Below are 10,389 nucleotides of genomic sequence, written 5' to 3' on the forward strand. Positions count from 1 at the left end.
TTATTAAATGTAAAATTCTGAGATCATAAACTCACAGTTTTGAGATAATAAACAGAAATTTTGGCTTATGGAGAACTTTTTTTGTCAGTGACAGAAACAAGCTTCGATACAATGAGGTTGATAAAGCAGTTACACAACATTACAGCTTTATTAATTCTACAGTCACACCAAGGGAAATGGTGGTTGGAGACCACAGCAACCATGCGCAATGAACTTGCAAACTTGTTTCCTTTGAAATCATTGCATCAAAGACTGGGGCCAGGTCTGTGACCACTCACAGTTAGTTGCCAGTTTTAGAGCAACCGGAGAAGTGTAGTCGGATTGTAACAACAAGAGAAAAAGTAATCAGAAGGGAGGGGATTGAACTACCAGAAGGCAACATTGCAGGAGTTGAGGACAGCTACAAGTACCTGGGGCTCCCACAGGCAAATGTGAACCACAAAGAGGCCGGTACCAACTACCTCCAGAGGGTCACGCAAGTCCTGAGAAGTCAGCTAAATGGCAAGAACAAGATCCTGGCTATCAATTCCAGATGTGGGGAATGCCAAACAGATAAAACAAGACAATGAGACAAAGGAAGTAAAATTAAATACATGACACAGGAGACAAGGAACAAACACAATATATCAGGAAGTAAGTGAACAGGGAACACAGAGATGAAGGCTTGACAATATGATACAGGATAGTACAGGAGATGCAAAAATAAACTAAAATACAAGAAATCAAAAATAATAATAACTTCAAGAAACAAAGAAAAAGCATTTAGTTCTCAAATAGTGAAAGTTACAGCAAAGAAATAAATAAATAAAACACAAAACAGGGGTTAAACCAGTGAGGTATAAACTGACAGTCAAAATGCTTGTTTTATATAGAACTTTAAACAGACGATGATGTCTTATTTCTCTTCATTGTTCCTCTATTAAAAATACGTTTTGTAAAGCAGTAATTCTTGGCGAGAATTTGAAACAGGAAACTTTGAAATCCCCTTTTTGTTATTTTTTCATCTTCCTTTGTCAATCTTCAATCTCCAAGCTGCTTACAGTTACAGCTCAGAGTAACCTCCAAAAAGTCAATGAACCCAAACAGCTCACCTGCAACTTTGACTACAACTTGAGGCAACTGGTTGTTGGTTGTGTTTTCATGCTGCTGCACAGTGTGCTCGTTTGTTTCGCTCGACTGTATTTTTAAAAACAGGCTGTTGAGAATGCAGGTGCTGCGCTTCAGAGAGACAAAATAAAAAAACAAACCAAAATAAGACTAAAACTCAATCTGTTAGTGAGCATTATTATCTGACAAATACTTGAGGCATTATTAATAAAATCTCATCACACCCTAGCTCCTTATCATTTCACTCATTTCTTCATTATCTCCAGCAAATGTGACAGTAATTGTGGGGTGCAGTAGCATATGTCAGCAGCGGATACTACCTGCAGTGAGAAGAAAAGGATGACAAAGAAGAGAGATTAGGCAGGAGAAAATTCTGGAGGTCACAACCCAAATTTAAATACCGAACTGAGTTCTTTTAGTTGCAATCTTCGGTTTAAAAATTAATCAGCCAAACGCAGGAGTGAATGACAGAATGAAATAATAATCAAATAGTGGGGGAAACGGATGAAAAAAAGCACAGAGACAGAGTGAGGTAAAGAACTGGGCCAAGCAGGGATCAGCTTCATACCGAGATCACAGACATGGAGCGCTGTCTTCCTATCGCTTATTTCTTCTGTATGTTTACCTCCCCTGCTCCATCTTTACTTCCATCACTGTCTGATTTTTTCTCCTCGTCTGAATCTTTCTGTCTCAGCTTGTCTCAGAGAGAGAGAAAGGGAAAGATAAAAGATAAGGCAGAGAGATGGTGCTTTAAAAAACAGGCTGTTAGAAGAGAGAGGAGGCAGGAGAAAATGCAAACAGATGTTTTATGGGAAGGTCAATGAAAGGAACAATGGCCTCTGCAGGCTTTGGACAGAGCAATAAGGTCAAAGACAGAAAGCTCACACCCTGATCAATAAACATCTACCAAACAACTTTTTCCCCACTGCTTTAAATTGAAAATGTTTTTGCAAATAAATCTAGTGATCTAACTTGATTGCTGGGTGTGTTTGACTGGGAATTATTTTAAAATGAGGACTAAGAGAGCAGGAGGACATATTTACTGTGCACATCGTTTATATGTAAAGAAAAGCAATGTTTTTATCTGCTTCTATGCATCACTGGTAAAGCAGGTATAATGAAAGCTGTCTGTATTGTTAAATTCCTTGTAACAAATAACAATGTAACAATAACAACTGACACCATGTTACATAAACCAAAAAAGATGTGTGTAGAAAGGGGGTTGAATATTATATCGAACCCCTTGTTTCCTCCATGCCGTTGTTTGTCCTGTTTCTTAATCCCTGCCTAAGAGAAGACAGAAGTTATTATACGCAAAGCTTCCTGCCACAGCCATTCAGTCTAATGAAGACTTAAAACTTTTTGTCCTTTTTTATTGGAAATCAGAGCTAATATTAATCCCTCTGTTTTTTTCTTCTGTCCCATGTCTCAGCTGGCCATCAATCTTAGAGAAACTCTCAATGCTTTTTATATTTTACCAACATCTTTATTCAAGAAGGTTTTCCCCAACATTGGGCCGTGCTAACAGCAATCAACAGTTCTCTGATTACCTGCTGTTATTCATTCTCTTTTAAGAAAGGCTGATCCTTCCCTTCCTGGCTTTCATTTCAAAGATTTTAGAAAAACGTCGTGGGCAAAACAACTAATTGATTTTAATTTACATTTTTTAATAATTTCATCCAAAAACATAACTTTCAAATATGGAGAGTGAAACATTTCAAGCCTTTTTGTTTTAATTTTGATGGTCATGTCTTACAGCTCGTAAAAATCAGAATTTGTAGTCATAGTGGTATTAGACGGCCTCTTAAGTGACTGAGACACCAGTGCGAAGGGTTATGGTTATTTTAAGATTTCAGGAAGTGAATGAAAGTCATTGTAATGTCCTCTGTAGTAACAGAAGCATAACTGTGTGTGTGAGAGAGAGGCGGGTGGGGGGCAGGCCTTTGGAGATCATGACAAAAAATAACATCCACACACTTAGATATATACACAGGAAAAGGGGGAATGAGAAGTGCAATCTTCTCCAATCAAGATGTTATTGATTTGCTGCTTGATTTCTCTCTCTCTCTGTCGCTCCCATCAGCACCTGGCTCTTGTCACAGTAGGACACTGAGGCTCAGTAGCAGCAGAGACAGATATTTACACATCATTATCTTTCCATCTTACATGCGTGCACACACACACTTTCTTTTAAAATACACACACTCAAACTCTCTCGCTCTCTTGCCTGGTCATTGGCTGTGAAACCAAACACAAACAGATGTTTTCTGCTCCCTCCTGCTCTTCAATCATGATTAGCTCCTTCTCAAGAGCCACAACAGCCGCACGTTTAAGTCTTTCATTTGAGATTTTTTAGCATCCACTGTAAAAAAAAAAGAAAGAAAGAAAGAAAGAAAGAAAGAAAGAAAGAAAGAAAGAAAGAAAGAAAGAATCACTTTAAACGTGAATATAATGGCACAAACAGAACACCCAGATATTTTCTGTTTCATTTCAATGATGCTATAAATGCCATCTCCATGTATAGAAAAAATATAAATTTGATATTAGGATTTAATGTGCACTATTATGAAAGCTAGTTTATGATGAAATAATATACACACAATGGTTTGTTGTTTGTTTGTCTTTTTCTTGTCTTACGACCTGGGTTATTACAGTAATCTGTAATATTTCAAAAAGCTGAAAAATGGCACATTTTCTGAGCATCAATTATTCTTTCATTTCTATGTAAGGATGTTCACTGATACTCAAAAATGGAGGAATTTTAAGTTACAGAATTTAAATGTAGAATAAGTCTCAAGTCACCCCTCATTTCTTTATATTTTGTTTTCCCTGAGATAGACGTCCTCGTAATATTTTAAAGCAACAGTTCTCCAGTTTTTCTGAAGGTCTTTCAATGTTTTTCTTTGAACACTGGCTACTTTTTTACATATTTCCAAAACAGTAGGTCTACCCAAACCCTTTCACAAGAATGTTTTTTGTTTATTAAACTCCTAAGACCTGAACTCTTCCACAGTATGCATTTTTAATTTCTCGTTGATATTTGGGCATATTTTGGCCCGATGAATGTAAAAACAAAGAATTACCAGATTTTTTTTTTACCTTATTTTTGTTTTTAAGAAAAATAAGAGCCACATGTGAGGATATTCGCTTAAAATTTTGATAGAACAGTAGCAGTATAATGTCCTCATAAGTGGATATCAGGCCCTTGTAGAGCAAAATTGAGTATTTTGGTCTAAATAACCCAAAATGTGATGTCCACATACGTGGATGCCAGGTCCTAGGAGGTTAAACCACTTAACAGCAACCTATGAGTCACTCAGGCATAAAAAGGCATCTAACACAACACAAAAACATATCATTTGTTCTGTTTCTTTAATGGAATCTATGGAAAATGTCAAAAATTACATCAACAAGGTAATTCCCAAAGATCTACCCACTAAAAACATGCATATCTCTACATGGTGTGAGGACAAAAAACAACTGAGGACACTGAACAAGTGGAGAACAAAAGAATTTACAGCAGATGAACAGTATCTGAAGGTCATGTCCTTAAGAAATAAGGGAAAAGCCCAGCAAAGACCTGATACAGAACCTGAGCGAAGCTACTGATCCATCTGCTGTTTACTGAAGCCGCATCAGAAATGGTCTCAGTGGAAGGGTGGCTGGTAAGAGCCACCTTTCTGCTAGGAAACAGGGGGAAGAAGCTGAGGTACTGAAAATCAGCAGCAACAGGTCTTATGGAGTAATGAATCCAAATTTTACATTTTGGTTCAAATCATCAATATGTACGGGGTTCAGGAGAGAAGTACAACAAACTGGAGAGTGCCTGAGAGACCAGAACAAAAGGCAGCCACCATCCAAAGAATAGCTTTGAATGTCCTTCAAGAAGAGTACTTACTTAATTACAAGAAAGCTTGACTAATAGAGTTCAGGCTGTGTTGAAGAATAAAAGTGGTCATGCCCAACATTGATTTTCAAGCTAGTTACAATTTTACATACTCTGCTTTTATCTTGAATTAAAGCAGAATGTAAAATTGCATGCGTTGCCTACATCTACACTTACACACATTGCCTACATCTGTTTCCTGTTTTCTTTGCAAATTATAAAGAAATTAGATGTGGCTTAAAATCTTTGATTGCCCAAAAGACTGAGATTTTTCAGTTTTTCTGTAGCCTGTAAATCATTTTCTCAAAATACAATACTTATTTTTAAAGCACAATTTCAAGTATTTGTTGTGTCTTTATTGGTTTTTGATCTACTAACTAACAAAATCTGCTTGCAGCCTGTAAGAAAAACAGCTAAAGGCATCACAAGGGATTCCCCAGATGTATGTGTATGCATGCATGTGTGCGTGCGTGTGTGTGTGTGTGTGTGTGTGTGTGTGTGTGTGTGTGTGTGTGTGTGTGTGTGTGTGTGTGTGTGTGTGTGTGTCAGTGTGTCTGTAGCCGTATGTTAATCAATGCCGTTAATGTAGCAATGAATTAGTAGTTTAGATGTCACGGGATGCTTAACACAGCTGATCCTTACCAGGCACCAACACACACAAACAGACACACACTGCCCACAGGACCCCGTGGGACCACAGGCGGACATTGTATAGTAGGCTAATTATCCCAAATTGCTAAAGTAGTAGGGAGAGCCTGCGTGTGTTCGTGAATGTGTGTGAATGTGGGTGTGTGCATGCACGCACTCACAGCTGCTCCTGGTGTCAAGCCATTGATAGATGAGAGATAGAGAGAGTGTTCATTTACTGCTCGGAGGCACACACACACACACCTGACTGCTCATTTATTGGTCTAACAGATTGGTCTTTTGTTGCTCGGTCGCTGGTTCATGCTGCAAGAACTGCTGAAGTTCAGACTACGATGCTCCGGGGAAAATGCACCCTGTTGTCAAGCGTAAATGCCTTAAATGCTGCAGCTAGACCTCCTATGAAATTTGTGTTCATAATTAGGAAATAATAGGCATAATAAGATGTAGTTTGACGAGGAACAGACGCAGGGGAGAGTGCCAGGAAGCATGTGTTGGATGGATAAATATGATCGCCTTCAGCTCCAACAACGAGAACTCCCGATCCACTCACAGTAGCGTTGCTGTCGTGGGGGAAGTTTTTTACTTTTTTCAGAAGTTTGTTTCAATTAACAATGGCCAAACTTTTATCTGTGGTTATTAAATGATAAGAATGGAAATATTCTAAATTCAATCAACATTCAATCATTTTTAAGATCTTTGCCTTCAGTAGAAACTAATGAACGTGGTGCACATGGGTCGGGACTTGCTGTTGCCCCTTTCACGTGTTTTTGAGACAAGCTTAAGTTGACTTTACCTTATCGATGCGATATATATATATATATATATATATATATATATATATATATATATATATATATATATATATATATATATATATATATATATATATATATAGGAGTATCTTAGCCATTTGCAGGATCCTGTACAGCCCATAAACATTACTTATTAACAGGTTTTTGTAATCTTCCAGCCAAATGCTTTTCATGCTGCAGGATATTTTCTCATTGGTTACTCTACCACAAATAAAAATTGTGAAAAGTTTTTTTAGCATTGCTCAGTGTTAGGCAAATAAAATAAATGGCTTGGTGGAAGCAAGAGAGCTGACATCATTATGATCTATCCAATCATAAAAGAACAAAATATAAGAAATAACAACAATGCACATTATACAAAAAACTATTTGCTTTTACATTTTTTAATTTATATATACAATTTAATTTTTTCAGTATGTGCAAGTTGCCATTTTTTCTTTTTATTTTGGTACATTAAAATGATAAGCCATATCTTCTAAACCTCTATAGCTTTTCATAGCATAAGTTATGATTATGCTTTAAGTTATACATATTTTAATATCTCATCTAGATTGAGAGATAGAGATAGCCTTTTGTCTTCTTCCCAAGAGACCATTTGTCCCCCCCTTTCTTCTCTGTCATCCAGCCATCCTGCTCATTCCTCCGTCCCTCCATCTTTTCGATATTGATGAAGTGACAGGGCCACAGAATGAAAGACACCACCTCATCTGGTTTAAATTACCTCCAAACCACACACACACCTGCACCAGCGCACACCAGCTGTGTGTGGCGGTAGGCGTGGAGGGAGGGGTGAGTGCCTCTGGGATAGGTGGCGAGGGAACGCCCATGACCCCAACCATACAGATAAACACACACACACACACACACACACACACACACACACACACACACACACAACAGGAAGAGAGCAACAGAGCGGTTGGGGTGTGAAATGAGCTGTAAGGCAGAGGGGATATTAAGCTGCCACATGTGCTCTGTTTACTATTCTCTAATTAACCCCCAGGCTGTCTTATAGACTACACACACAGAGACACACATACACACACCTTATCTTGTCTGAAAAAAAAAAAAACTGGCTTTGGTGTCATGCAGCCAGAACATTATCAACACTGATATTACTCTGCACCACAGACACATTTAAAACGAGATAACTAGAGGCACCAGAGACTCTGTGTGAGCATATTAAACATAGTTACCTGCCCGCTGACTGTATATAAAGGATAAGCAGAGATGCTAAACACCAAGTTTGACTTGTCACAAGCTTAGCAGCGGGACGAAGTTGTGAAAAAGTAAGTACACTCCATGGTTCAGTAGCTTGTAGAATCACCTTTAGCGGTAATAATTTGAATTCATCATTTTCTGTATTACTTTATCAGTCTCTCACATCATTATGGGGGAATTTTGATCCACTCTTCCTTACAACATTGACTCTGTTCAATGAAGTATGCAGGTATTCATTTATACAAAGCTCTCTTAAGGTTCCACAAAGCATTTCCATCAGATTGAGGTCTGGGGCATTACAACACCTTGATTCTCTTCTTTTTCAGTCATCCTGTTGTAGATTTGCAGTTGTGCTTGGGATCATCGTCCTGTCGCATGACTCAGTTTCTACTAAGCTTTAGCTGTGAGATGGCCTCACCTTTGACTCTAGAAAACACAGGGAAGTTAATGGCTCACTCAATGACTGCTAGGATCCCATGTCCTGTGACTACAGAGGCAGCCTAAATCCTCACCCCTCCACCACTGTGTTAGTTACTGTTTCTCTGAACATTGCATGGTCTGACCTTGAGGTGAGTTTGGTGGAACATCCACTCGGGGGAAGACTGGGAAGCAAACTGCCCAAACTGATTTTATAGAAGTGCTCACTTACTGTTGTTCAGTTAATCAAGCCTGTTTGATTAGCAACACTTTACTGCCACTTACCCACTTAAAACCTATAGAAGCAGTAGGAGTGTACAGAGATTTTCAGAGGACTGGATGTAAAAATGCCTGTCGTCCTGAAAATGGATGGATGAGAAAGTCTTGTGAAAACTGTTTGACTCTAAGAGTTGGATACCAGGGTTCTCTCATTCATTCATCTGAATGTTAAACACTCTTTCGGAGAATATGATTGAAAAGCTTTCTCACTTTGTTTGGTTCTGTGTTGAGCGGTCCACCACAAATGGACTGACCCTGCCTGTTCTCACACCCACTGACTTTATGCTGGCGTGATATTATCTTTGTTTTATTTTGTCTTCTGACACTGAGGACAGAAAATTCAGCTCTTTATACTGTTTAAAAAGATGTGGTTAAAGCCAAAAATCCAGGCATTAAAGGTTATTATATTAGATTTGCGTCAAAATGCACTAATTTTCTCATGTATGTGCGCAATTGTTGTGGAGTAAAACAATACGAAACAAAAGGTTATGTGAACTTTTAAAAAAATGTTCTCTCCCTGTGAATATATGAGTGTGTGTATTTGTGTTTAGGCTATGATGTCACCTATAATGCAATCAGCTGTCAACACTAATGCACTCACACGCTCTAACAGAGTTAGTCAAAGAAGAGAAGAGAAAGTGGGTGGACACTTGCTGCGTGGCAAGCGTTGGAAAATGAGCGGTTTCTTAATAGAATTCACCATGGTGTCTTTTCCTAAGGTGTCACACACTGATACATACACACTGAACACAGGAAAACACACACACACAAACAGAGGGCTGAAATTGAGCAAGTCTAATTGAAAAGAGCCAAGCAGAGAGTAATCTGATAGCTGCAGTTTGGCCTGAAGGGGGAGGAAGAGAGAGAAGTGGGGTGGGCAGGCGATAAGCGATCGGGTGAGGTGACAGGCAGAGAATGAGAGAAAGACAAAAGGAATATCCAGGTTATTAACCTTAAAGTCTAACTCACACTGAAATAAAAGTCAGTTTGGATATTCCCAATAGGCTCATCAGAATCTGTAGCTGTTTGTTTATGTAATATAAACATTTTATCCACTGACTTCTGTATTTCAAATTTTATGTAGTTTAAATCCATGAAGTGGGACATCAGAGGAGAATTATAATTGTGACACATGCATCTAAGGGCACTGCAAATAAAGCATGGATGCACCATGCATTACTAATGACCTCAGTCTGTCACACTAAGTACCAAAGTTACTCAGTGTTTTAGTGTGCTAGTGGCTCTCTGGACCAAACTGTAGTGTTAAAAACTCTTATTTTACTATTGAGTTACAAAGGCTTTGACTTTTTATTTGATTTTTATTTATCTCTTTGTGTGCAGAGAAAGTCATTAAATAAATAATTAGTGTTTCAAGTATTACAGTCTGTTTGGTTTCCTATCCCAAAACCAACACACAAAACATTTGTTCATAAGCTGAACAATCATCATGAATCAAAAGGCTATTTTTTTAAGTAATGACGTAGAAACTTGTGGTAAATTTGAAAGTATATGACTGAAAATAAGTTTTACATACAAAACTTACAATGTTCACAAATGCTCAGTGTGCCCCCTCTGTCGTGGTCTGGAGTCTTTGACCCAGTATTTTGAGTTTTGTTCTGAACTTAATTCTTGGAAAGTATAAGATAATTTAGGTTCTAGTTCCTGAGTATGTTATTTCTTTAGTACCTTTGTTATTTATAGTTATAGTTTGTCTTAGTCTCGTCTTCGTGTTCTGTCCTCACTGGGTCCGTGTTTATTTTACCTCCAGTCTCCCCAGTCATGTCCCTGTGGCTGTCTGCATTCCCTGTCTTGCCTGTTAATACACCTATAGTCCTGGTTGCTGTGTTAATCTGAGTCTCAGTGTGTGTTACTTCCTGTTTTATTTTGTTAGTCCTCTGTTTTGTGTGCATATGTTCAGTTTTGCTTCCCCTGTCTTGTTAGTCAGATTTAGTTCACCTGTGTTCTCTCTATTTCCCTGATTACCCCGTGTGTGTGTTTAAGCCTCTGATGGTGTGTTCC

This window comes from Rhamphochromis sp. 'chilingali' (genome assembly GCF_963969265.1).
Source record: "Rhamphochromis sp. 'chilingali' genome assembly, chromosome: 17".
Classification (NCBI taxonomy): domain Eukaryota; kingdom Metazoa; phylum Chordata; class Actinopteri; order Cichliformes; family Cichlidae; genus Rhamphochromis; species Rhamphochromis sp. 'chilingali'.